The 27,736-nt window shown below is 33.4% G+C and overlaps 1 protein-coding gene across 4 annotated transcripts in view; it reads right to left on the bottom strand.

The window, feature by feature from the left end:
* The window catches only part of NCAM2 (neural cell adhesion molecule 2), a 548,173-nt gene that overhangs the window by 381,886 nt on the left and 138,551 nt on the right, over window positions 1-27,736 (bottom strand). Inside the window, exon 1 of one of the 4 annotated variants that reach the window (XM_016938439.4) lies at window positions 23,385-23,531. The exons of the other annotated variants lie outside the window; for them this stretch is intronic. The gene's annotated coding sequence lies outside the window, so the exon portion shown is untranslated. Of the gene's footprint in view, window positions 1-23,384; window positions 23,532-27,736 lie in introns of those variants that run through there. 4 annotated transcript variants of the gene reach the window in all.

The raw sequence follows: 27,736 nt of genomic DNA, 5'->3' as shown, positions 1-27,736 counted from the left end.
AAATAGCCTCTGTGTTCCCCTTGTTCATCCTTTCCCTTGCAAACCCTGGAAACCACTGATCATTTTGCTGTCTCCAGAGTTTCGCCTTTTCTAGAGTCTCATATACTTGGAATCATATAGTAGGTAGTCTTTTCAGATTGGCTTCTTTACTTGGTAATATGCACTTAAGTTTCCTCCATGACTTTTCATTATTTGACTGCTCATTTCTTTTTGGTGCTGAATAATATTCCATTATCTGGATGTATTACCATTTACTAATTAATCTACAGGACATCCTAAATAAAGTCACTATAAATGTTCACACATAGGTTTTTGTGCAGCCACAAGTTTTTAATTAATATGGGTAATACCAAGGAGTAAAACTGCTGGATCATATATTAAGAATATGCTTAGTTTTGTAAGAAAGTGCCAAGCAGTTTTCCAAAGTGGCTGTACTATTTTCCATTCACGCCACCAATGAATGAATGTTCATCTTGTTCCACACCCTCACTAGCACTTTTTGTTGTCAAGTGTTTTGGATTTTGGCCACTATAATAAGGGTGCTGTGGTATCTCATTGTTTTAATTTATAATTCTCTAATGACATATAATGTTGAGTATCTTTTCATATGCTTATTTGCTGTCTGTATATTTTATTTTATTTTTTTGAGACGGGGTCTCACCCTCACCCAGGCTTCAGTGCAGTGGCATGATCTTGGCTCACTGCAGCCTCGACTTCCCTGGGGTCAAGTGATCCTCCCACCTCAGACTCCTGAGTAGCTGGGACTAAAGGTGTGCACCACCACATCAGGCTACTTTTTATATTTTATTTTTTATTTGCAGAGAATGAGTTTCACCATGTTGCCCAGGCTGGTTTCAAACTTTTGGGCTCCAGTTATCCTCCAGTCTCAGCCTCCCAAAGTGCTGGGATTACCGGCATGAGCCACCATGCCTGGCTGTCTGTATATTTTCTTTGGTGAGGTGTCTGCTCAGGGTTTTGACCATTTTTAATCAAGTTATTGATTTTCTTATTGTTGAATTTTAAGAGTTATTTGTATATTTTGGATAACAATTCTTTATCAGATGTATCTTGTGCAAATATTTTTTTCTCAGTCTGTGGCTTCACTTCTCATTCTCCTGACAGGGTCTTTCAAGAGAAATAATTTTCAGTTGTAATGAAGTCCAGATTATCAAATATTTCTTTCACAGATTGTGCCTTTGGTGTACCTAAAATGTCATTATGACGCACAAGGTCATGTAGATCTTTTCCTGTTATCTTCTTTCTATGAGTTTTATAGATTTACATTTTATATGTAGGGCTATGATCGATCCATTTTGAATTAATTTTTGTGAAGGATTTATGGTCGTTGTCTAGATTCAGTTTTTGCAAGTGGATATCTAGTTGCTCCAATATCATTTGTTGTTAAAACTGTATTTGTTCCAGTATATTACCTTTGCCCCTTTATCAAAGATCAGCTGACTATAATGATGTGGGTCTACTTCTGGAATCTCTACTCGGTTTCATTGATCTATTTGTGTATCCTCTTCTCAAAACAACACTGTCTGTACTGCAGATAGATAGTAAATCTTAAAGTCTAATAATGGAGTCTTCCAACTTTGTTCTTCTGCTTCAATATTGAATTGGTCATTCTGGGTCTTTTGCCTCTCCACATGAACTTTAGCTATCCATTTCTTGATAGCTACAGAGTAACTTGCTAAGATTTTATTGAGATTATGTTGAATCTATAGATAAAGTCGGAAAAAACTGGCATCCTGACAATATTCAGATTTCCTACACATAAGCTAAGAATGTATCTGAATTTATTTAGTTCTTCTTTGATATCATTCATCATAGTTTTGTAGTTGTCTTCATATGGCTCTTAGACTTTTTTAGATTTATACTCTAATATTTCATTTTGGAAAGTATTAATATAGTAATGTGTTTTAGTTTCAAATTTTATTTGGTTATTGCTAATATGTAAGAAAGTAATTGACACACATTAACCTTATAATCTTCAACGTTGCTATAATTGCTTATTAATTCTAGAAAGCTTTTGTTGTTTCTGTTGCTGATTCTTTGGATTTTTTAAATAAACACCCCTGTCATCTGTGAAGAAAGACAGTTTTATTTATTCCTTCCCAGTCTGTATGTCTTTTCCTTTCTTCTATTTTTTTATTGCATAGCAAGGACTTCCAGTACAATGATGAAAAGCGCTAATGAGAAGGGGTATCCTGAGCTTACTCCCGAATCTTAATGGGAAGGCTCTAATTTAACACCAAGTATGGTGTTAGCTGTAGGTTTTGGTAGATGTTCTTTATCAAGCTGATGAAGTTACCCTCTATTGTTTGTTTGCTGAGAATTATTATCATGAATGGGTGTTGGATTTTATTAGATTTTTTTTCTGTATCTAGGATCCTGTGTTTTCCTTCTTTAGCCTGCTGATATGAGGAAATGTAATCATTGATTTTCAAATGTTGAACCAGACTTACACACCCAGAGTAAGTCCCACTTGGTTGTGAAGTGAAATTATTTTTATATATTGTTGGATGCTATTTGCTAATATTTTGTTGAGGATTTTTGCGTCTATGTTTATGCGCTATGTTGGACTGTAGTTTTTTTTCTTATAATATCTTCATGTAATTTAGTATTAGGGTAATGCTGACCATATATAATTAGTTAGGATGGATTCCCTCTGCTTCTATACTTTGAAAGAGATTATGGAGAATTAGTGTAATTACTTCCTTCAATGTTTGGTATAATTCACCCATGAACTTATATGGGATTGGCACTCTCTATTTTGTATTACTTACGGATTCAATTTATTTAATAAGGGCCTAGTCAGATAATCTGTTTCTTTTGTGAGTTCTGGAAGATTGTGTCATTCAAAGAATTGGTGTGTTTTGTGTAGGTTATAAAATTCGTAAGCAGATAATTTTTACAATATTCCTTTATGATTTAATGTCCATAAGATCTGTAGTGATGCCTCCACTTTCATTCCTGATATCAATCATCTGTTTCTTTTTTCTATTTTCTGAGGAACCCCGAATGGAATGAAGTTTGTCAATCTTATTACTCTTATCTAATCTTATTAAACATTGATTTTTCTCTCTTGATTTCCTGTTTTAAATTTCATTGATGTATTTGTTTTATTATGCTTACTTTAGGTAAATGTGCTCTTCTTTTTCTGTTTCCTGAAGTTCAAGCTTATAAAATTTTAAGAAAAATATATTATAAATATCTCTTTTATGCTATTCAAACTAAAACCAAAGAGTAAATCATTATATAGAAGTAAACAGATATATTGGATTATCCTTTTTTTCTTCAAAATCTACATCTAATCATGGCTAAAATTTTTAGCAATCTGATAATAAAGCACAATAGATTTCAAGGGGAGGGTAAGAGAGAGAGAGAGAGAAAACTGGCAGTCCTCTCTGCAAACAACACAGGAACGTTCACTTTAATTCCCACCCACTCACCCAGTAGTAATTCCCAGATCACCCCCAAAACACAATTAAAAAAATCTAGAAAGCCATTTACATAAAGGTTAATCACATAAAAGAAAGAGAAAGGACATAAAACAACAAAACTAGTAGCATAATTTGGAGATAAAGCAATACTTAGAGAAGGGTAGTCAGCAGGTTATGGTAAAATATTTAAATATTTGTATACAGGTTATCAATATAAGTTGATGAAATGGCGTTTAGTCTGAATTTTGTGACTGACCAGAAAGATTCTATTCCACCAAACTTTTTGAGAGAGATGCAATATGTTGAAAGACAAATTACTGCTTGGGAATCCATGTAGCAGGAAGAGAGTGGTTTTATTTGAACCTAGCAAATTCAAATAAAAATCTGGTAAACCTAGAGGCATCATTCTGGGTAACAATGTGGTCACACAATGTGATGATGATCTGCAATAACTTTTAATGACTGGGTGGAATTCTAGCAATGCATAATATTAAAAGTAAGTAACTTTTAATGACTGAGTGGAATTGTAGCAATTCTAGCAAGAGTCTCCTGACTTTTATTGTTCTGGTTACATCCATTGCAAATGATATCATTTGAAAAGATATTTCAAGAAACTACTCCCCACTGGCCCATCAGAGAATATGATGGTATACAACTTCTGGGAAACTTATCATTGTATAAGTCTTGATGACCAGGCCAGGCGCGGTGGCTCACGCCTGTAATCCCAGCACTTTGGGAGGCTGAGGCAGATGGATCACGAGGTCAGGGGTTCGAGACCAGCTTGACCAACATGGTGAAACCCCGTCTCCACTAAAAATACAAAAATTATCTGGGTGTGGTGGTGGGCGCCTGTAATCCCAGCTACTCAGGAGGCTGAGGCAGGAGAATTGCTTGAACCTGGGAGGCGGAGGTTGCAGTGAGCTGAGATGGCGCCACTGCACTCCAGCCTGGGCGACAGAGCGAGACTCCGTCTCAAAAAATTAAATAAATAAATAATATAAGTCTTGATGACTAAATGCTTAAAGGCGCTCCAGGTTATAATGTACTAAACAGGAAGCTGTATGCCCTAAATGCCAAAGTGTTCTTTGTACAAATATGTATTGCCTTGTTTTGGTGCCTGAAAAGCTATTAAGCAGACCTGAAAAATACAATGGGTTTCTCAGGGAATAAAGCAATAGGCATCACAGGGGGGGTCCCAATTCCCTTGGAGAATGGCCCCATCATTAAACAGGAAAGGTTATGGGGAGCTCTCATAGCATAGTCAAATTAAATTATAGCAATCTTAGCACAAGCCTGTGACCAAGGCAGAAAGACTGCTTTGACCCCAACTGACTTATAACCCAGAGATAATGAATTGTAATGACTTATAACAATATCCTGAATATGTACAAGGGCCAATTCATTTGGGAAGGCAGGGAAAATACACCTGTAATTTTTACTGATTTGTTCTGTGATTAAATATAAATGTGATTAAAATATAAATGTTATAATAAATATAAATGCTCAGGAAAATATGATAGTTTTATTGTAAGAGAGTGTATGCCAAGGGCCAGATGGGTGGAATAGGTAAAAAATGAGCAGGCCTCGGTTACCCCAACTCTGCACATTCCAAAGAAAGAATTGGTTGACTTTTCAGAGACAACCTATTCCTTAGAATATTCTCCCTGGTAAGAGTATGCGTGGTTATGTATGCTTGAGGCCCTGGGCCACACTGTATTTATGTTGGCCACCAGTACTTGCATGCCTGAGGCCTTTGGTCAGAGCAGCAGTTGGATAAACCATGTGATTTAATGTGAACATCTGTTTTTGCTCTGGAAGGAGGCTGGAGTGAGTAGCTCAATCAGTCTAGAGGGTGCTAAATGCTTAGGTAAGGGACTCTGATAAAACTTCTGGACACCAAAGCTCAGAGGAACTACTCTAGTGGACAGCACTTTGCATGTGCTGTCATTCATCATTTAGGGGAAAATTAAGTGTGTCCTAGTGTCATTACACTGGAAAGAGACACTGAGAAATGTATGTCTGGCTTCTATTTGCCCCGTCTGCCATTTCCCTTTGCCCTTTTGATCTGTATCTTTTCCCTGAATGAACAGTATCCATAAATACCACAGGCTTTCTGAGTCCTCTGAGTTTTTCTAGTGAATTGCCAAAACCAAGGATTGTTTTGGAGTAAAACAAAACTCAAACAAGGCTGTTATGAGAATTAAATACAACAGTGCATTTAAGATAGTGCCTGGTATATGATACAAATTCAATCAACTTTTGTAGTTATAGTTACCTTAAGCCCTTACATGTTGCATGTATAAAACTAACACAATTGATAGTCACTCTATTTATTTATCTGTGAACTGTCTTTTCTTCACATGAGAGTAAACCCTACATTGGTAAAGTTTTTATCTGTTTGATTCACTATTTGACCCCTAACACCAGGCATAGAGTAATCACTCAATTAACATTTCTTCAATAAGAAAATCAATTAAAAAATAAATAACAAGCATGGAAGTTGCAATAAATTAACTTAAACTTAACTAAAAATCATAATAGGTTTAAAAAATCTGAAGAAAAGTTAATTTGTAATTGCCTCATTTGGTTTTATGATGTTTCTAAAATTAGAACCTTGTAGAGAAACAAAAAAGTTGTGAAAACACAGATTTTGACTCATTTGATAACTGCTAACTTCTGTCATCTGACCAAAGGTAGTCCAGTTAGTCTCTCGGGGTTATGTTACTCACTAGAAAGGTCAGGCAATATCAATTCTTCTTTGCAAATATCTTGCAAAGGTAATTCAGTCATTCCTTACATTTAAAAGTAGTGGCTTTCCAACTTCTTTGCAAATCTAACATTTTGTTTCAAAAGGTCAAACTTCTATAGTTTTTCCAAAAAAGTATTTGTAATCATCCATGAAATTGTAATACTCTATTTTCAAGATTTTTTCAATGTCAAATAAAAATACAGAAAATTCCATCATAGCAAGACAATTGGAGTGCAAATATTTCAATTCTGTAAGTTACAGTACTGCAAAAATAAGGCTGAGTTTGCCCAGCCAAGGATGATCAGGGATGCTACTGCAGCCATCTAGTTTTAACTGAATTTAGTGCCACCTGGTGGCAGCTGTCCAGTCTTGCTAAATATAAATAGATTTTTTTTCTAGGTCCTGGGATGTTGGTTGAGACTTCCAAGTACACTTGCAGTGATTCCAGGAATCGTTATTAATTCTCATCCATTGCATTGGTCTAATCAAGACAGACTGGGCCAGGAGAAAACTGGGGCCATCAGAACCCAAACTGGTCCCACTGTACTAATTATTAGCTAGAACACAAGACTCTGGGAGTAAAAAAATAGCATTGTATTTCAGTCCCACCTTGCTAAATGTGAAACTTTTGTATTTACTTAAATTTTTCTCACTTCAATTTGTTTATCTGAAAAATAGCAGTGATGATGGTGATTTATCTTTAACGTTTTAGTAATGATTACATAGATAACACATGTAAATTCTGAGAACGGTTCCTGACACTCAGCAAACAAATAGAAACAAAAGTACAAACAAGAAACTATTATTATCATGTCATGTCGGTAACTGTAGAGAAAACTACTCTTAAAAGATCTAATTCATTAATGCTTAATTCATGTATGTTATATCAAGCAACGCAGGCATAGCAAAGACAAACTGTGGCAATTCAATGTTTTGAATCTAACAATAAATAATAACCTCAGCAAAAAAAATAAAGCAAACGAAAATGTTTTCAAGAGGGAAGAGTGCTGATTAATTAAAACATATTTAGCAAAGCAGAGAAGAAGGCCAGACAAACTAGCTGTACTCTGGATAATACTGGAGCTTTTCATCTCTCTTCTACCTTCCTACATCTCTCTAGAGCCTCCCTTCTTTCAGTAAACTGCCTTTGAAGTACTTCAACCTGCTCTCTCCTACCGGTAATCACTGACCTCTATTTTGGCTGTCAACACTGAATGTAATGCATTTATCTTTATTTTTACTGCACTGTAAGCTTCTTCAGTGGAATTGCTGAATGTATTTCCTTAGTCTGTATTCCTGACATCATTAATTCAATGCTGTACACCAAGGACAGAAATACATGATTATATGAACATCTCTTTTTGCTTCAACATTAGTATTTAGAAAAGGGGATGAAAGAATATGCTAATTGGACTCTTCATTATTTTAAGCACAAGGACTGAGTAAGCAATTGGGACTTCCCTTTTTTTATCTATTCATAAAAGCAGTTTTATCTCCTCACAGGAACTGCCAAATTTCTTCTAAGTGGCAAACTTAAACTACTGTTCATGATATCTTTTGACAGATAAAACATCAATCCGGTTTCTTCACCAATAACGGACATATTTCGGATCAGTGCTGATGTTGGCAACTTTTAGAAATAACGATGACTTGTTTCCTACGGTTTTGGGTAATCTGACAGGTTTTTTTTTACAGGTCTTTGTCTGAATCATGATACATGCCAATCATCACCAAGAACTTCTTTTTCTTTTCCATGGCTGCAATCATTTAAGTACATATGTCAAACATAAGACTGGAATATAGTAATGCACACTTTGGACTTTTTCACTAAATGTGTGGAGACAAATTGTACGAACTTGAGAGGACCTTTCTTTTTCATACAGAATTTCTGCTGATCCAAATATACTCCATTCTCTTAACAGCCCACAGTCATATGTAAATTGTGATATTTTATGCTAGTAATTTGCTAAACTGGTATTTAAACAAAGTTTTAAGCACAACTGCTCATGAAAATTTACAACCTGGTGAATCAGCAAACATTCATCTTTATGTTTTATGTATATTTTTCAAACTCATGACCCATTTTATTTTTGTATTTAATAGGAAAAATATTTTTCTTAACTTGCCGGTAGAGTTGTCATTCATTATATAAAGTGGTTTTGAAATCATATCTTAGAATTTATTTTGTGAAAATATAATTACACTTCAAGTGTGTTACAGATAAATATCTGTGTGAAGTAAATCCTTCCCTGAATTTGTTTCTGTAACTGGATGTGGCAAAATAAAGTTTTCTTTAAGTACTATGAGGTGAATTAAATATGGGAATATCAACAAAGTAATAAGTATCTCTAAATACATTATCGAATGGTTCAGTGACACACACAATAAGATCCTAGTATAGAATCCCTTTTGTCAAAAATCCTCATCATTTCTGAAAGCTATAATGCAGAGAGTGAATAAGAAACAAATATGAAATGAAATATTTTTAACTATTTTACAATCCATTATATCGTTGAAAGAAATTATTCCAAAATTACCTAAACTGTACCCAATAACCTACTTCTTGTCCTCACAGACATAACTACTGCAACATCTCTGCTCATTTAGCCTTCCCCTGGCCTGACTGCATTAATTATCAATTACGTACTAAGTGCACCTTCAGCTCCCTAGCTCTTCTAATTACTCTATGGAGTTTGCATATATATTGGTCCTTCCAGTAACACTAATAGATATAGATACATATATGGATATATCACATGTATATGACACTAATAGGACAGACACAGGATATTGCATAAATATTTTTAAATACACACATATATAACCTATACATGTTATCTCGCTCTCTCTCTCTCTCTCTCTCTCACACACACACACACACACACACAAATGAGAGCACTGCAATCCCTCACATTTCTCAACAATTCTCAATTATGAGATTGTTGTTAAGTCCAGCTTCAGTGGGCTATCATCTGAAATAATCGTTTTGGCAATCTAGGTGTGAATATATTAAAAAACAACCCTACCACACAATTGCTTAATCTGAAATCTGGCATATAGTAAACAGTTCGTGTTTATTGAACAAATAAATGAAATAATAAATAAAATAAATAAATAAAATGCACCAAATGCCTTACAGACATTGTATTTCTAACTTAGTCCTTTTTCCGTCTTAAAATTTTTTATCTTTTTTTCTCTATAATCATTGGTTTCCCTAATCTTCATTCTGTCTTAAGATTATTGATCTTTTTCCTATCTATTCGCAAATAATATTCATGTGTTATAAATTTTTTCAAGGATCTAACTTTTCTTGTTTAAATTAATTCACAGGACAATTTATTCCTTCATTTTGTAGCAGAGGTGTGCTAGATAGCAACAGGAAACCTAAACATACATTAATAGTCCAAAGTTCTCAATCACTATTTCAGGGACTTCTTTGTTACAGTATGGAGTGATCTTACGTATACTGAAATATTTGAACTCAATAATTTAGACTGGATGAAAAATCTCTCCAACATTATTCAGTGCTATAGGGCTCATTCAAATATAATATAGTCAAGAACAAACAATTAAATGGAATAATTAAAGCAGAATGTCATTGCATATCAAAATTATGATATTGGGTCCTTGTTTTCACATTTCATGGTGTATATGAAATGCAGATACTCCATTTAATAAAGTCATATTGTTACTGTATCTTCACATTTTATACAATGTCCTAGAAATTTTACCATACTCAGTATTGTCTTGCATACACAACACTATAGCATAGAATTTAAGTTTCCAAATGTAAATAGTAAGAAATAAAGAAATGATTTCACAGATGAGATTCATCCAATTTTACTGATATGAGACTGCAGTATAGTCCCTAAGTTGTTTCACTTTTAAAGTTTGTTAAATTAATTTTAAGCTTTTTCAAATTAAAGATTTTAGAAAATATTGTAAGACTTTAGGATATTTTGTAATAAATAAATATTACTCTTTAATAAAATAGCCATTCTCATATTTAGTTGTAATACAACACAAATACTCACTAGAAATCTAATTGGTAAAATTCTTGCCTGCAATGGCAATGTATTGAAAACAAGTATTTTATGCTACAACAATATATTTATATTAAAGAAGTATATAGATAATTATATATTATAGAAGTATATAGATCAGTGACATTACTAAGTAAGCTACTGTTTATGCTTATTTCAAACATTCATTCATTATCTTTTGGTCTTTTTGTCCACATGATGTCCACACGATGAAAATATTTATACTGCAAAAATTAAATAAAATATAGTAACAGTTGAGTCTGCCAGAAAATTTACACGGTACATATATTTAAAAGACTTGTTATTGAGAAATGCTAAATCAAAACTTCAGGAGTCTAACTGAGATCTACCAAGGCACAAAATATTTGAATACGTGATGAGCATAAACTGACTTTTCTCATGTCTTCCATATCTCAGGCAATAACAAATTTCTATAGTTTAGGGGCTCTTTCTTTCCCAGTACGTATCTCTCACCCAGACCAATGTTGGAGTTGAATATAATTCACATATACATGTATATGTATACTCATTTTTTTATATTATAAATGTTTAAACCACAAAAATCAAACAATACCACACACATACACAATATATGCACACAGTATACACACAAAAAAACATATATATACAGAGAGAGAGGGAGAGAGAGAGTATCATGTGTTGCTTAATGACAGAGAAACTTACTGAGAAACTCATAGGCAATTTCGTCATTGTGTGAACGTCAGAGTGGACTTACACAAACCTAGATGGCATAGCCTACTACACACCTAGCCTATAACTTATTGCTCCTAGGCTATAAACATGTATAGCATGTTAGTATACTAAATACTGGAGGCAACTGTAATACAATGGTTAATTATGTGTGTATCTAAACATACAAAAGGTCCAACAAAAATGGAATATAAAAGATAAACAATTGAACACCTGAAGAGGCCAATTACCATAAATGGAGCTTGCAGGACATGGCCTCATTCAGAGTGAGTCAGTGAGTGAGTTTTGAGTGAATGAGATTGTCTAGGACTTGACTGTATATTACTGCAGACTTTATAAACATGGTAAATTTATACTACACTAAATTTATTTAAACATTTTTCTTTCTTAAATAATAGCTTACTGTAATTTATTACTATATAACTTTTTAATTTTTTAAAATTTGACTCTTTTTGTAATAACAGCTTACAACACAAACATATTATACAGCTATATGAAGATATTTTTATTTATATCCTCACAAATTTTTCTACTTTCAATTTTTTATTTTACCTTTTATACTTTTTAAGATTTTTTCTTAAGAACTAAGACACAAACACACATTAGCCATTAGCATAGGCCTACTGAGAGGATCATCAATATCACTGTCTTCCACCTCCACATGTTACCCCACTGAAGGGTCTTCAGGGGCAATAACATCATGGAGCTATCCTCTCCTATGATAACAAGGTCTGCTTTTGGAATACCTCCTGATGAACTTGTTTGAGGCTCTTTAATAGTTACGTTTTCTCTTTTATAAATAGAAGGAATACACTCTAAAATAACTGTAAAAAGCATACAGTAATAACTAGATGAGCCAGATATAGTCATTTATTATCATCTTCAAAGACTATGTACTATATATAAACATATGTGCTATATTTTTATATGACTGGCAGCCCAGTAGGTTTGTTTACATCAGCGTCATCATAAACAGGTGAGTAATGCGATATGCTAAGGTGTTACAATGGCTACTTTGTCACTAAGTGATATAAATATTTCAGAACCATGATAATCTTTTTTTTTTTTTTTTTTTTTTTTGCGGGGGCAGGGACGGTGTCTCACTCTGTCGCCAGGCTGGAAAGCAGTGGTGCGATCTCAGCCTACTGCAACCTCCACCTCTTGGGTTCAAGCGATTCTCCTGCCTCCCAAGTAGCTGGGACTACAGGCACGTGCCACAACGCCCAGCTAATTTTTGTATTTTTAGTAGAGACGGGATTTCACCATGCTGGCCAGGATGGTCTCGATTACTTGACCTCATGATCTGCCCACCTTGGTCTCCCAAAGGGCTGGGATTACAGGCCTGAGCCACTGCGCCTGGCCCCATTATAATCTTAAGGGACCATATTTGTATATGTGGTCCATATATACACACATTTAGCTGTATTCAAGTAAAACAGTGTGAATGTGCTATTTTAAAATATAATTAATCAGATTAACATAGAAGAGAATCTAAATTACATTCAGTACACACTATATTCCACAGTCTGTGTTTTTAAAATTATTTTGTTTAATTCTTAAGAGGGTAGTTTTGCCAGTATTCTATACGTATGCCTTCTGCAGTTCAACAACTATTTCAGAATAAGCAAACGTAGGGAGAAACATTTAAATTTCTGAAGATTACACGGCTAACAAGTTTCAGAAGTAAGGTTCAGGCCCAGGCTGACTTCAGAGTCCAGAATCTTTCACCTACTTGGTTCCCTCATATTAAATACAAACATCTTTTGTATTAGGAGGAATGAGAAGCATAACTAGGCTCTACATTTCTGAAACTGGAGAAAGAACTTTCCAAAAAGGATGCTTGATTGGGCTAGAAATAAAACAAGAACAACAACAACAAAACTTTTTAAAGACTAACCATTTTGCCTAGAATGAATCCTTTTAAACTTCACCTGTCGTGGTTCAAGCAGAAACTGTGTAGTAAAAATGTCTGTCTTGCAGCTGCAAATATAGGCAGCTGCTCTTTGCATGTTTTATGAAGTTTTTTTTTTAAATGCAGATGATTCCATATAAAGGAAAATCTCACTCTGGAGATTTTATAAGAGGGAACACATTACAAAGTGTAATTAAATTAATTCCTCCCCTTCATTTATTTGACAATGTACAAAGATGATGATATATGATTACTTTCTAAAATTTTATATATGTAATTGCTTTTTGATCATAACCCTATATGGTATCTTCAAAACTACCAACTAATTGGCTTCCAAAATAATCTGTAAAAATACAAAAGCCGAATTTTCATTAATGCACAGAGTGACTGTAAGCTATAATATCATGTGCCCAATATAGTTAAGACTATAACGCCATGTGCAGCAGCCAAGGAAAAATGTTCAAAGGTATTGCCTAGAACACAGCAAAGTGTTCATTTTTATACCAAATGTGGAAGTTTATTTTAGCTCGGGTTCAAGTAGTGAATTGCTCTTCTTGCCAAAATTCAGGGAAATATATAATTCCTTTCTATTAACCCAACAATGAGTAACATATCAGTTGAGTGAAAGATACAGCCATGAGTCCACAGACAAATAGTGTAGTCACCCTTGGGGATAAGGAACACGTGGCAGGCATCTTACACAGTCTATTAGAAAAAAGTGAAAAAAAAATCTGTAGGAATACAGCTGCTGCTCTGCAATGAATTGAAAACCTGCGGGTGCAGAAACTTGAAATTTTTACCAATAATAATTTGGATTTTGTACAAAGAAGAGCTATTAGTTCAGTGTGGGAGAAAAGAGAGGTGAAAGTTAATGAATAAGAAGATATTAAGCCTTTATTAGAACACATGTCATCTTTTTAGTCAAGCCTGGATCATATTTCCTATATGGTCTTTGTTGCGAGATACATTACACGTGTAATTATAACTTTATGTTTAGGTTTATATCCATAGCTCTGTATATAATTATGATTCTGGTTTCTGGAAGAAATTACCTTATGAAGTTCAGTTACTCTCAAGTCATTTTCTCTGTTGTTTCTAAAAAATATCATTAAAGAATACCATACTGGGAATATGATACATATAACTAAAGCTATATCTACAATTATCTATCTATCTATCTATCTATAATCTATCTATTTACACTTGACTTCCATAGTAAAAATTTTGGTGTTTACTATATCCCTGCAAACAAAAGACTAACATAACTTTCATAGGATTATCAAGCAATTATTTTTTTTCTGACTAGGTATACTGTATTTGTATTGTCCTATATACTCTGCATACCCAGACTAAATAGGTAGGGCAAACATTTATTATGAATGATTTGATGGCAAAACATTGTTGTTCTTCTTGAATGTATTACTGTCTCATCAACAGTGTTTGAATGTGTCCAAAATAAATTTATTCCTTTGGAGTTCAAAGATGAATAATGTGGAATTCACTTTATTTTTGTTTGTTTCTGTTGCTAAACAGAAACAAAAAATGCTTCATTCTTTATAATGAGACAGAAATACTACAGAACAAGCATGCTACAGTAGCAAGTCTTCTTTTATTTTGACATTCTTGTATATGAGTGCCTTAGAGAACTGGTGGAGATTGAATATGGATTAGGATTATCTCTGAATCTTTTCCAGATACTGAGTCAAGGGCAGGAAGCAGACAGTATGACTACTACAAACTCACCAGTGAACACTTAACTAAAGTAAGAAGAACCTTCCACATAGATGAAAATGAAGGGGTATGACAGTGGTTCCACATGCCAAATTAAATTAATTACAGATTAACTGGTTTTAGACTATTTTAAGGGGTTTTTCCCAAAGTATTTGCTAGTATTTTCTGCATCTTCACAGGCAATGAAAATATTTTTTAAAAACTTATTTTGAAAAACTTGCTCCCATGGTTGTATAGAGTAGAATCAGTATCTCATTTAATTTGTAAAAATACAGTCAAACTAAATTGTGCTGCAATTACACAAATTATGTTTAAATTATCTGAAACTCTTGTGTATACGCTGTATATAACCATAGTTTCTATTACATTATCAATTTAAAGATATTATTTTGAAAAGGGAGCTCATACCATATACTAAAGCCAATGTTAACTCCAAGATTACATTATAACATTAATAAGCCATTTATTTAACCAAGAATTGAACATTTTATATAAAAAGAGTAACAAGTACTATGCTAGTCATAGTGATGTGATGAATAATCATGAGTAACTAACACAAAACCAGAGTGGCAAGTATTAAGTTTAAATAAAAGGAAAAAGAAAGAATGGAATACCCACAAGACTTTGACACATATATAAATAATTTTAACATTGTAATGAGCTGCTATTAAAATGAGAAAATTTACAGGAATACAATTTTTAAACATATTTAAACCAAAACATTTCAATAGTGGAATTAAGCAGACTCAAAATTTCAGAGTGTATGAAAAGATAATGGGTTGCCACTCACCTTTGTGAGGGCTCACATAGCAAACATTTTCTGAAGTGCCTTTTCTTTAGTGTAGTATCTTACAATAAGACCAATATCCATCATAGTTCCTCCCAAGCCTGCACTTCTTTCTCTGTCTGTTATTTTGGTTGATGGCATTACCATTTATCCTTCCTGTTCAGCCAAGTACAAAATCTTGGTTGCAATATTGCATTTACCCCTGTTTTTTCCTCTCAATATGAAACTGTTGCCACTTTTTGGATTTTACCAAGACAATGCTGCATCTTGCATCTTGCCTTTCTTCATAATTTTAATTTTCATTACCATAGTAAAAGCCCACTCCCTGCCACTACTACTTTTCCAGATGTTGGTATGGCTTCTTCTATGTCTAATATTTTTCCAACAACCTCAATTATTGCTGGCTCCAAGATGTCTGGTTTTGACCTTCTAATTTTATACCCTATTCTAATGGTATTTAAGACAATTTGTAACTCAGAGTATCCTACACATGCATATAAACATACACACAAATATTTAGCTTAAATATATATACATATCTAAGAGTTTTCTGGGCAGACTCTATTTTTAATGTCACAGAAATGGCAAATATACACAGATGAAGAAAAGTGTAGCAGAAAGCATTTCCATGTACCTATCCACTCATGTTTCAAGAATAATCAAAATGTTGTCGTTTTCGTTTTGTGTCTTTCCTTTATTGTTCTTTGCTACAGTATTTTAAAGAAAATATGAGATACCATATCATTTTATCTATAAGTTCATTATGCATCTTTAACTAATATAGAACTCTTTTCTAATGGAACCACTATGAAATCCTCACAACTAATTAAGTTAAAATCCTTCTTTAATAGCATATACTATGCTATCCATATTCCATTTCCCTAAATGCTTCCAAAACATATTTATAGTTGGTTTGTGCATATCATGATTAAAGAAATTTCACATACTGCATTCTTTACCAAAGCTCATAAAACTTTTTATTCAATAACAATGTTTCTTTCCTCATATAATTGATATGCTAGATAAAATAAGTCATTTTATCTACGTAATCCCCCATATGGATTTGGCTGATTGTTTCTTTATGATGTTATCTAACTTGTTATTCTATCCCCATATATCGTGGAAACCCATAATTTAAGTGCCAAACAGACAATATACATGAACATGCAGCAGGCATCTCCAAATTTGCATGCTAAAAATAATATGACCTCTTCTCTAAAACATTTTTTTCACTTATCACATATTCTCTATCTCATTTATAAAGTTAATCATATATTTAACCAAGAAAAATAAAAATTAAGAATACACTTTGAACATGCCCCTTCTCTCTCTCCCACACTTTATTTGGTTGTCATACTTTGACCTAGCTACTTTAAAAGCTGCCCAATTAAGTCTACCTCCTCTACCTTTAAAATGCTTTCAGAATGATCTAAACTCATCAGTCTCTTACTGCAAAACCCCTTAATAGATTGAATGTAATTTTCCATCATAGCTCCATCATTCAATACTCTTCACATTTTGACCCAAGTTATATTCAAACATTCACTTATATGTTTTCAAAACTGCAAATTTTGGTTCCATTGTTCGCACGGTCCCCCCCACCATGACTAAAATGTGGCTCCCTCCCATTCCAAAATGCTCACATTCAACCATGTCTTACAAAAGTCATGATGTTTGCTTTCCCACTACTTAAAATGGATTTCATTCTCCTCCAAACTTTCATTTAAATATGCACATTTATGGTACTCAATATTTCATACTTTTCTATTATATTATACATTTCTATATATTTATGTTGTGTGTAATTCAGTTATGCATATATACAAGGCAAAGGGCAAATAAACACAGCATAGTAGTGTAAGTTCACTTATGGAGAAAGCACAGAATACTGACAGCATATAAAGAAGACATTTGGACATGCAGATTCCAGGGAGCTTCATGAAAAAAAAAAAATGACATTTAAACTAAGATCTGAAAGAGTCAAACAAAATGATAATGGAATTGTCTTCCAGATGTAAAGGAAAGAGCTTTGTAAAGGCACCCAATTACTAATACATTATTACAAAAAAAAAAAAAAATAGTGAATTTTCCATGGCTGGCCATGACGGTATAGTTGACTCCAGACAATCCCTTTCATCTAAACAACTAAAAAACAGAAATAAAAAATAAATACTGTCACATCTGGTAAACAGGCAGTAGAGAATATTAATCCCTGAGAGAAGGGGGAAAAACTAGATCACCCTGACTTTCTTCCTGGAGACACTTACCAGACACAACACTGAGGGGGAAAATGGCACAGTGGTTTCTATGTGCTATGAAGACACATACGCAACTTTACAGGAGTTAAGATGGCTAAAGTTTATGTCAGATTATTATAGAACAGGAGGCTACATAGAAGGAGCTCCAGACATCAGCATAAGTGTCCCATTGAGTCTGTAGTTGAATACTAAGCTAATCTTAGAGAGGGAAACAACAACTACTGGAGAGTGGTAAACTGGAACGCTACCAGAACTCGGGTTGCTGAGAGATTTCCAAGTTCCATTAAGGCAGAGTACAGTGATTTGTTGAGTAACTGGAATATTCAATACAGACCCCAAAAAGCCCAAAACGGTGAAGTAGAACTAAGCTACTTCTAGAGTACTGGCTCCACAAAGTCTAGCCTAAAATACTTTTAAACAGGGCTTAAGCAGATCATCTTAACCCTGAAATGTTTCAATTGTTGCCACAAAGTAATACAATCTGCTTTAAAGGAAAATACCAACGTCTAGAAACTCAACAATATGATAATCACGACGACCAACATATAACAAAAAACAGTAGACTACTGAAAATTCATGGAAATGTGACCCACAAGCAGGAGAAAATATATCCACAGAAATATATATAAATGAAAAATAAAATGGAATTAGCATATATATTTGAGGATTTGAAGGAAAATATAAATCAGGATAAAGGGAAATGGAAACCATTGGGAAAAAATAAAACGGAACTTTAAAGCTATAAGTACAAAATCTAAATTAAATGCTCCCTGGCTGTGCTTAACAGAAGAAAAATAGTAAACTTTAGGACATCACAATTAAAATTATCCAAACTGAAACATGGAGAGAAAAAAATAAATGAGCAAAGCATCAGTCATTGACTGTGATAAAACGTCAGCCAGTCCAACATACATGGAGTTAGAGTTCCAGAAGAGAGGGCATAAAATGACTGAAGAAATATATAGTGGAAAATTTCCACATTTTATTAAGCAATACAAACCCACAAATTCAAAAAAACTTAATAATCTCTAATTAGGATACACATAAAGAAATTATAATGAGGTATATCATAACAATATTTCTAAAAATCAAGAATTAAAATCTTGAGAGCAGCTAGAGAAAAAAGTCACTTAATGCACAAAAGAACAAATAAGAACAATGGTGACAGTGCATCAGAAATAATGCAAACAAGAAAAGAATGGAAACAGATTTAAAAACATAAGCATGGAAAAACACATCATGCAAACACTAATCATATGATGGCTGGGAAGTCTCTATTAGTATCAGGACCCAAGTTTATTACAACATGATTAGATATAACGGAGGTCATTTCAAATAATAAGAATCATTTCACAAGAAAGACATAAAAATCCTGTACGTGTATGCCACTACCAGCGCTTCCAAATACCTGAAGAACTGAAAGGAAATCCTGACAGAATTAACAGGAATCAATCAACAATTATAGGTAGAGGCTATACCATTCCACTCTGAGAAAGTAAAACAGGTAGACGAAACTAGGTCAGAATTTAGAAGATGTGAATTAGCCTATTAGCAAACTTTACCTAATAAACATTAATAATACACTACAACCAACAACTACTGAATAGTCTTTTCAAACACACATTAAATGCGGTGCAGCACACCAACATGGCACATGTTGTAACAAACATGCACGTTGTGCACATGTACCTTACAATTTGAAGTATAATGATAAAAAAATACACATTAAATATTATCTAAGATACTTAATATTCTGGAACATAATTAAGTCTAAAGTGTAATATGACTAAATCCTCCAGATTATATTATCTAAACCTAAGGAATCACATTCAAAATAGGTAATAAAAATATATCTAAATTGCCAGATGCAGAAGTGTTTTTTTAATTGATTTAAATAACACTGGAAAATAAAAATATAAATTTAATCATCCTAATCTCCTTGAAAGACAAAACCCACCAAAACTGACACAATAATGGTATCAATCAAACATATCACGATTAAAAATATATATATATTTTTAAAATCTTCCCACAAAAAAAAGTTAGCCAAGATGACATAGGCCATAAATTTTGTCAACCATTTAAGAAAAAATAGCATCCAGCTTCTATAAACTTTTTCATAAAATCAACAGAGAGCACTTCCCAATTAAAATCAACAGAGAACACTTCCCAATTAATTTTATAAAAATATCATTATCTTTATACCAAATGCAGAAAAATATATTACCAGAAAAAAATACCATCACTAATATAGACACAGAAATCCAAAAGAAAATATAAGAAAAATGAATCTAACAATATATACCACAGACAATATCATGATGAAGCTGGATTTATCCCAAGAATGGAAATCAAACAATGGAAGTTATCACATATATAAAATAAAAGATAAAAACCATATGATCATAAAGATAGATGCCTCCAAAATCTGACAAAATTCAACATCAATTAATAATAAAATAGCAAACTAGGAATATAAGAACATTTCCTCAATCTGATCAAGAATCTCTTTTAAAAGTCTACATTTAACCTCATATTTGATAGTGAAAATTTGCATATTTTCTCCCTGAAATCAGGAACAAGACAAGGATATCTGTTCTCATCACCTCTATTCACAATTTTTCTGGAATCCCTAGGCAGCAGACTAGGCAAGAAAACAAAGAAAAAAGTATAAATCTTGGCAAGAAGTAAAACTAATTCACAAATAATTTGTAAGCAACTCACAGAAATTACATTTTTAAAAACTATAAGAATAAGTAAATATATTTGCAAGGTACTGCTCAACATGCAATAATTAATTGTATTTCTATATCCACAAAGAAAAATACCTTTGCTATAAAAACAATACCATTTACAGTAATAAAAACACAAAATATTTAGAAAAAAATTTCACATAATATATAAGGAACCTAAACACTTAAAAGTAGAAGGCTGTGGAGAAATAGGGACGCTTTTACACTGTTGGTGGGACTGTAAATTAGTTCAACCGTTGTGGAAAATAGTGTGGCAATTCCTAAAGGATCTAGAACTAGAAACACCATTTGATCCAGCAATCCCATTACTGGGTATATACCCAAAGGATTATAAATCATTCTACTATAAAGAAACAGGCACATGTATGTTTATTGAAGCATTATTTACAATAGCAAAGACTTGGAACCAACTCAAATGCCCCATCAATGATAGACAGGATAAAGAAAATGTGGCACATATACACCATGTAATACTATGCAGCCATAAAAAATAATGAGATCATGTCCTTTGTAAGGACATGGATGAAGCTGGAAGCCATCATTTTCAGCAAACTAACACAGGAACAAAACCAAACACCACACGTGCTCACTGATAAGTGGGAGCTGAAAAATGAGAACACATGGGCACAGGGAGGGAAACAGCACACACCGGGCCCTGTCGGGGGGTGGGGGGCAAGGGGAGGGAGAGCATTAGGATAAATACCTAATGCATGCAGGGCTTAAAACCTAGATGATGGGTTGATACGTGCAGCAAACCACCAAGGTACATGTATACCTATGTAACAAACCTGCACATTCTGCACATGTATCCCAGAACTTAAGGTAAAATAAAAAATCAAAAAGTAGACAAAGTTCCTGAAGTTAAAAGAGATCTAAATAAATTGAGAAATATTCCATGACCTTGAATTGGAAAAATCTATATTACTAATATATCAATTATCTCCAAGTTGACCTATAGATTCAATGTAATTCTCCAAAAATGAACTGCAGACTTTTTTTGAGAAAATTGCCAAGAAGGTTTTAAATTTATATGGAAAAGGAAGACCTCAAATAGCCAAAATATTTTTCCAATAAAGAACAAAGACAGTGTGCATTACCTTATTTCAAGATTTTATACAAACTTACAGATATCCAGACAATTTAGTGCTGGAATAATGATAGAAATACAGATTCATGGAACATAATAGAGTCCAGAAATAGAACCACATATATACGGTATTTTTATTTGAACTAAGGTCCTATAATCATTAAATTTGAAAAGAGACATTAGTAATCGTCATTGAAAGAGCTGGATATTCTTTTGGAAATATAAATATGGCTTATGCATGCCTTACCAGCAAAATAAATAATTTTAGTAAATATGGTATGAGATATACAACTTTAGACTGACACTATTTCTACTGTAAGAATAATTCCCAGATTATAATTATTTTCTAATTCTGTTAATTTCCTAATTCTCCTTCAGGTCAACTTCTCTGCAAAGATTTGAACATCAACTGAATATACTGGGAAATCTAAGGGAAATTCTCAGAACTATTAATAACTATGACAACTTAAGTACTTATGAATACTTCTTACTGCAGTTCCTAAAAAAGCGTCTCTCAAAAAAAGCTTCAGGCCTAGGATTCTTATCTACTTTTAAAGATTCTAAAGGAAAATTTAAAATGAAGATGTCTGTTCTTAAGGTTTTTGGTGTTGAACACTGTATATCTGCACACTTTAGGTTTATTTTAAAATCTCCACTTTAACAGTATCTTCTTCTCCCTACAAGGACAAATAAATTTTTCCAGAGAGGCTGTTTGATGACAAAGCAGTCAAAGAGACGTGCCCCTACCTGTGAAGTATCTTCCAGTAGAAACTATCACCAGTTATTTGCATTTTTGCTTAGGCATGCTGTATATCCCTGCTTGTTCCACAATATTAAAGTTAGAGAAAGCCTTCATTTATGAGGTCAAAATAATTAAGTACACATCCTCTGTGATGATTAATTTTATGTGTTAACTTGACTGAACACAGGCTGCCCAGATATCTGATCAAACATAATTTCTGAGTATGTTTATACAGTTGTTTCTAAAAAAGATTAGCATTTGAATTGGTGTGCTGAGTAAATAAAGCACATGGCCCTTCCCAATGTGGCTGAACAGCATAGGATACATTGAGAGCCTGAATAGGAGAAAATGGGAGGAAGGTAGGATTGGCACTCTCTCTGCCTCAATGCCTGAGCTGGAACATCCATCTTATCCTGCCCTCAGTGCCCCCGGTTCTCAGGTCTTCAGATTCAGACTGGAATCACAGCACTGGCTTTTCACTTTATATATATCCTATATGTTATTCATCCTATTATTATCCTATATATTATATAGAGAATGAAAAATTATCCTAATTTAAATATCCTATATAAATAGGGTATTTTATAAACATATCAACAGATATATATATATTTAATAAATTTATATATATATACACCAGTGCATATGCACACACACATCAAAAACATGTACGTTTTTATATTACTATATATTATATATAGTATATAATATGTATGTTTTTGATGTGTGCATATGCGCTAGTGTGTATATATATAAATTTATTAAATATATATCTGTTGATATGTATTAGTGTATGTATATATACATATATATACAGTGTATGTATACTGAGGCTGCAGTGAGTCATGAGTATACCACGGCATGTATGTATACTGTGGCTGCATTATTAGTGTGTATATATATTAGTGTATGTATATTGAGGCTACAGTGAGTCATGAGTATACCACGGCACTCCAGCCTAGGGGCCAGGGCAAGACCCTGTCTCAAAAAATAAAAAAATAAAATGAAATCAGAGTGAAGTGACTGAGTCACTCCAAAATTTTCCTTCTACTCTAAATTTCAACTGATTCTAGCCCCTTCTTTCAACATTCAACAAATAAATTGCCTTTTTTTTTTTAGCATGTTGTAGTAATTCTCATTCAGTGACACATCTCTGAATATTTACATTTTTGTTGAAATGCCGGGTACGGACTAAGAACTGCGGAGGCAGAGTTCCATGTGCTGAAGTAGAAGGCAGCGGTACCAGCTCCGGTGTGGGACAGGGCGCGAGATTTCAGGAACTCCACTAGTGCTGGCTTAGAAGGCAAAGGGTATGAGTTCCGGAGTAGAAGGCAAAGGGTATGAGTTCCGGAGTAGAAGGCAAAGGGTATGAGTTCCGGAGTAGAAGGCAGCGGTATGAGTTCCGGAGTGGAACAGGGCGCGAGATTTCAGGAAGTCCACTGGTGCTGGAGTAGAAGGCAGCGGTCTGAGTTCCGGAGTAGAAGTGCAGCGGTCTGAGCTCCAGAGTAGAAGGCAGCGGTCTGAGCTCCGGAGTAGAAGGCAGCGGTCTGAGTTCCGGAGTAGAAGGCAGCGGTCTGAGTTCCGGAGTGGGACAGGGCGCGAGATTTCAGCAAGTCCACTGGTGCTGGAGTAGTTCCACAGTGCCTTTATTTTGTTTAACCTGTCTTTGTGTCAAAATGATAGTTCATGTTCCTCATGTTAAAACATGCAGTTTGAGTACCATGTTTTTGGTGTTATCCAAGGAAAATTTAAAACCCGTAGCATGAATAATGTATGTTTTTCACTTGAAATCTTGCGAAGGTATTAAATGTATTGCTGTTAAGAAACTGTGAATTTAAGTTTTTTTTAAAGCTGTTCTTTAATACGTTAAATGGCTCTGAGTAAAGCAAAAACACACACACATACACGTAAGTATTTTATATAATCCATATATGTATATATATCCTGTAAGTATTTTATATAATCACATATACACACACACATACACATATATATTCTATTGAGTATATATTGGTTCTGTTTCTCTGGAAAATGCTGCCTAGTACACCCAAGTAATTTCAGTCCCTATAGATTATTTAAGTATCACTGCAGAAGGCCTAAACATATGATCAGAAGAATCAGATCAAAATTCATGTCAGAAAGACAATTTTCCCTCTATAACATTTTATAATCCATGAAAAAACAAAACAAAACAAAAAACCCGGATATAAAATAAAAAGTAAGGCTGTGATAACACCAATGGAAATAGTGTATTTTCTTAAAGTGTATTTGTATGAACTATAATATTTTAAAATATTTTACTCAGTAACCAATATTATAAGTATTTTATATAATCACATATTCTAAAATCTTACCTTTTAAAATTTTTACAATGGCATATTGTGATAGAAATTATTAAATTCATATTCTCACTTTAGCCATTGTTACTTGTAAAAACTGTCAAAAAACGTGTTTCTCTGTTGCAAAAGTTTCCAGGCAGAACTGCTATTTAAAGACATTGCCATTTTTGCTGTCTACGTGCCAGCTCTTCTGTGAAGGCTTCCTGGCCTTTCTTCTTCCTTCGGGCAAATTTAATCACAATCGTCAATATTTTACCAAGCTCCTTAAGTACAGTAGTATTGTTAAATCTATCACACTCTACCTGAGTTACTATCTTCCCTATAAGACTATTAAATCCATGGATTATAAATAATCATCTTATTTATTTATCGTTTTGTACTCAGTGTCCTGAATTGTACCATGCATACTGGGTATTCTAAATCTCTTCTGAATACATCTTTAATTTATACCTTCTCTTGTGTTGGTTATACTATACTATCCATAGCTTCCTTTTGCAATAATCCTCTTACCCACTTCTTTTTGGCTTCATTTTATTGTTTGTAACATACAGATTTATAGACTACCTAAAAATTTTAAAGAACAACAAGGAACTAAAGGTTTTATTATATAAAAAGTATGCATATTTATCTGTAATGTTTTGATCAACATTTAATTTGTTATAAGACATATTGCATACTTTGATGGACAAAAGAATTTTTATGAAGATTGTTATCATCATTGTGACACATAAATTGCAGTAAGTTGTTCTTGGTTTATACTCAATTTCAAATTAGCTATTCAATTTTAAAACATCTAAGTAATGCTCAAGATGGTGAAGGACATTACGCATAATCAAAAGCAAGTAAGCACAATTTAAAATATTTTTGTTTTTGTTGTTTCTCTTGTTATAGTGAATGAATCTATTATAAAAATAATTTGTAATTCATATTAGCATGGGCTTCAAAGCCCTTCACTCTATTGTTGTTTCATTATTGTCAGAGGTTTTCTTGTTTTTAAATGGTAAGAAACCATGAAAAATTTGGTGGAGTAATCAAAAAAATAAAATGGCTTTGATGTAGCAACCTGCAGTGGATATCAACTTGAATCTCTATTAGGGATTCATTTTAGTATAAAGTAATATTGCTTGAAGAATATTCATATCAGTGCCAGTAACATTTTTAAATTCTTCATGATCATTATTTCTTTCAGCGTCCTATATTAATTTGCTTTTCACAACACGGCGACCCCTGACATTTCAAAGATCAGTTGTACTAGTGTTGACATGCTTTTATGCCTATGTTTCTCTACATTTTCCTATATTCCATTTCTTAAGCATTTCATTAAACAAGATGCATCTAGCAAGACTAGATTTCCTAGTCTTGCTTTGTCTGTAGTTAAATCTATGAATGTAAGTGGAAGAAAGAAGAAATAAATGAAGGAAGATGTGTCAGATATTTGGGGACAGAGGTGTTTGACTTAAAGTGGTGAGGATTTCTCTTGTATTTCAAGGGGAATTCAAAGATGTCAAAAGAATGGAAATATTAACTTTAAGAAAGAAAAGACAGACATTTCGATTGAATGAAATGTGTAGATCAATTTTGGGAAATTGAGACCTTGACATATGTTGATTCTTCTGATCTATGATCACCATGTGTCTCTCCATGTGTTTGAATTTCATTGGCTTTCTCTCAGCAATGATTTTGGTTTGGAGTGTATAATCTTGAACTAATTTGGCAAGGATATTATCTTTTAAGTTATTTTGAATGCCATTTTATCATTTTGATTTCTTTTGTAATTTGAAATGTTGATTTTTTTTTTTCTTTTTGAGATGGAGTCTTGCTCTGTCTCCCTGGAGTGCAGTGGCACAATCTTGGCTCACTGCAATTTCCACCTCCTGGGTTCAAGCAATTTTCTGGTCTCAGCCTCCTGAGTAGCAGGGATTACAGGCATGCACCACCACACCCGGCTAATTTTTTATATTTTTAGTGGAGATGGGGTTTCACCATGTTAGCCAGGATGGTCTCAATTTCCTGACCTCATGATCCGCCCACCTCGGCCTCCCAAAGTGCTGGGATTACAGGTGTGAGTCACCGTGCCCAGCCAAAAGGTTGATTTTTAATTGTATGATGTTGGTACATAATACACAATTTAACTTGGGATTTTTTAAAAGATGAAAGGTATGAAAATAGACAAAAAACGCTGTGAAACAAATAACACATTGAGTTTTCTACTAACTAATTTCAGGATTGACAGCAATGCCAATATGATCACAATTCTTATTTCCCCTGAATTGCAAGAATATGAGTAGAAAGTTATCTTAAAGAACAAATAAATAGAAATAACTGCTGGAAAAAAAAAAACTTCCTGAAAAAAAAATGAGCAAAAAGGAGAAAAGGCCTACAAGACACCAAACATATTTTAAATAATGCGTTTTTGGTGCATGAAGAGATGGAAAAACCAAGGCGCCAAAATAGAAAAACAGCATAGTAGAACAGTGAGGGAAAAAAATACTTAAATAAAAAGATACAATATTAAAAAGATAAAATTGGGTGAATTCATCATATTGTGCATCAGGGTAAATTCCAAAAGGACCAGATTGAAATGTGAAAGTATAAAACTATACACAGAGGAAAATCTGGTCAACTTTTCTACAAGTGGGAGAGGGAAAACCTTTTAAAACTATAACTCAAAATCAAGACGCAATGAGAAATTAGGTACATTTGATTACATTAAAAATTCACAGGGCAAAGGACACCACAAGTAAACAGTCAAGCTAAAACAAATCAAAACTGAAGAATCAGAGTTAATATGTTTAATAAAGAACACCTAAAATAGATAAAATTTTCAATAACCGTATAAAAATAGATGCGTTGACACACACTTCATATAAAATGAAATGAAAATAATAAAGAAACAAAAATACCATTTTCTCACGTCTTCCAATGGAAAAAAACCCAAAAGCCTAACCATATAGTCTGCTAAGCAGGGGCTGGCTAAATATGAACCTTCACACATTTGCAGTGAGACAAAAAAATGTTAAAATCCCGATGAACAGTAACTTGGTATGTGTGACCAAATAACTTAATCATTACCCTTCGACCAAGCAGTATAACTTCTTTGAATATAACAAAAATGGACAACGGCAAAAATATTTTTATAAAGATGTATGACCAGGGCTAATAATTGTGACATTCTATA

Source organism: Pan troglodytes, chromosome 22, assembly GCF_028858775.2.
Source record: "Pan troglodytes isolate AG18354 chromosome 22, NHGRI_mPanTro3-v2.0_pri, whole genome shotgun sequence".
NCBI classification, from domain to species: domain Eukaryota; kingdom Metazoa; phylum Chordata; class Mammalia; order Primates; family Hominidae; genus Pan; species Pan troglodytes.
Note: the sequence above shows the minus strand (reverse complement) of the source record. Positions and strands in the feature narration are given on the sequence as shown.